The sequence below is a fragment of the Cynara cardunculus genome (genome assembly GCF_001531365.2).
Source record: "Cynara cardunculus var. scolymus isolate 2C chromosome LG 15, CcrdV1, whole genome shotgun sequence".
Lineage (NCBI taxonomy): Eukaryota > Viridiplantae > Streptophyta > Magnoliopsida > Asterales > Asteraceae > Cynara > Cynara cardunculus.
Genome location: NC_037542.1, coordinates 12,799,745 through 12,802,852, shown reverse-complemented (window position 1 = coordinate 12,802,852; position 3,108 = coordinate 12,799,745).

Sequence of the window (3,108 nt, the reverse complement as noted above, 5' to 3'; positions counted from 1 at the left end):
TATATAGGATTGTATACCATTTATTATTATTTATAAGAAGACATATTCTAGCAACCACACTCGTATGATATAAGGTGGATCATTGACTACATTATGAAAATCARATAAAAAGTTAAACARATCTGTTTGCAAGTTCATTATTACGAATAATTTCCACAAAAGATCAGACTAATGAYGTATATAAACAGTATTTGAATTCTTGATGTAGATGCTATATAGTTGGTTCTCATCCTTCGGATACTACTAGTGTACTGGACAACAATTTCAAGTTCTCACCCAATTCCCAAGCTATAAGAAATGTGYGTGCGAGTCGATTGCATTTAGTGTGTGYGTTTGACTGAACACGTTGGATTGTCGGTCAATTCTCACCACATASCGACCATTGTAGTCACCATCAACTACTTACCGTTGAGACCACCATCGCATATCCAAGCCACCGGCCAGCACCGGATATCCATGGTCAAACTACCAAAAGATAGAGCACGTTGACARATTTAATCAATGGATTAATTCGTCAGTAATTTCCAAGTGCTTTCCRACGAATACGCGACCAATTTGATATTCGAGACTTTGTGGCAAAATAGTGACGGATTACTGATGTATTATATTTCGCAGATAATCCGTCACTAATTGTTGACAGTTCACTGACGCTTATGATTCTCATCAGTGATTTGTCAATAATTCTATACCATCAGTTATTTTAATTTTAATTTTTAAGGTTTGTTACCATCAGTAAATTATAACCATTACCGACGGACTATYGGCAAACTTATAATTTGTCGCAAAAATCAATGGCTAAGGGGCTGTTTGGCAATTGCTGAATGGTTTGGTGCAGAATGATTAAGTGGTCAGAATGATTAAGAGGCTCTCATGATATAGTGCAAAATGAAATATAATTGTTTGGTAATTGTGTACAATGAAATTAGGGATCTTAATGGTTAAGGGAGATCCAGGATACAAAATCATTCAGAAGATTTTAGAATCATTAAGAGGCAGACTTTTTTTTTTTGCCAAACAATATTCACCTCTTAACGATTCAGAGGTTGCCTCTTAATGGAACTATTAAGAGGTAAACAAACAACCCCTAAATAGTATTTTTTTTTAATAGGAATATCTACAACATAACTACAAGTTGAGTTACCCGTAGCTAATGGTCACTCTGAAATCCATCACGGTCGATCACTAGTTGATATGCCGAAAAAGATTTATTTTTCAAAGTCTAAAATTAAATTAATGACGGATTACCGATGGAATTTTCCGTTGATTATGTTTTCTTCCGTCTTGAATTTTGTTTAAAATTGTTGACAAACATATCCGTCAATAACATTCATTAACGAAGGATCACCGATGACGAAAATTTCAATTGGATATATATCTACATAAAAAAATCAAAATTTAAGAAACGGTTTTTTTATTCCATTCATAAATCAAATCCTTACAAGTTATAACCCAAAACACTACTAAAAAATTGGGTTTTTCTAACGGTAAATTCGCAAGAAATTGAGTTTTTAAAGAGAAAAAAGTTATATATATATATATATATATATATATGACATTTTCCGACAGATTTCTGACGGATCTAACGAAAAATGTTATATAATATTTACCCTAGAAAATGGTTTTTAAAGAAAAAAAAATCAACAATTTTAGACGAATTTGACGGATTTTTTTATCTAGAAAATGGTTTTTAAGAAAAAAAAACATTTTTAATAATTTTAAACACGTCGAATATTGTTAATTAATTAACATCAATTAATTTTTCTAAAAAAATCAGACTAATTTGTGGCGGATTTGTGATGGAATCCATTAAATAATAAGAAAATAAATTATCCGTCGAAAATCCATCAGAAATTTAATTAAAATAATATATATTTTTTAAATCAGTGGGGGATTTGTGGCGTTTTGTTGATTTTTTGATTTTTTTTTGGAATCTGTTGGTAATTTTCCAACAAAAATCCGTCAGAAAAATCTGTCGATGAACCCAATTTTTTTAGTAATAAAAGGCATAAAAAATATACATTACCAAAAAATACCACTACTCGAAAACAAGTTTTTTGAAAATTTCTATTTCAAATCGTGTTTCTAAAAAAAAGTAGTATATACCACTATCATATACAGGGGTTTTACCAATGGATCGATCCGTCGGAAAAAATATCACCGACGAATCTCACGACCACGAGAATTGAAAAAATGGCATTCCTGATTGTAGCGAAAGTTAATATGGGCTGTTGCTTCCACTGATAATTCACATTTACTCTTTTCTAGTCATGTTACATCCTCTTTTCCTTTATCAATGAATTTTGGATTGAGTCGGGAATCCAATTTTGGATTCGGTATGGATCAATTTAATTTTCGACGACGAATTAATTAATAGCTTAGATATTATTATTCATGATATTGATCCGATTCAAGATCATCGGTAGAGAATGCATTCATTGAATTGACAGATGAAAGATTTATCATCTCTATGGGATTAATTCCCGAGTTATTGTTAAAAAAACGATGAGATTATGGAAGTAAATATTCTTGCATTTATTTTTACTGCACTCTTCATTTTAGTTCTTACTGCTTTTCTGCTTATGATTAATTACTGTAAATGAAACTTCACTTCTGGTTTCTGAATAATAGTTGAAGAAATCAAATGAAAAGGATTTTATTTTTGCGTCTTAAATGAAATCAACGGGTTATAATAAGCAATATTCTATGAAATCCGAGACAAATACCATCACAATGATATTATGGTAGCAAAAGCAGTAATATGCCCCTGGAATAATTGTCACTTTCTTTGATAATGAGTATTGAACAATAACTACAAAATAACAAAAGATCTGAAATTTGATTAAGGTATACAATATCAATATTATATATATATATATATATATATATATATATATGTGTGGGGAGGTTCAAACGAGAACCCCTGTGATTTACGAGAATGCGAGAACAACCCAATAACCTCAAACTTTTTTAATTAATAAATTAACTTTTATTATATATAAATAATTTAATAAGGACAATAATGTAATTAAGTAATTTTTATAATTTTTATTTTATTTTAATTAACCATAATTATTTTTTCACGTTCCACGTTTTACTCTTGGTAGTTAT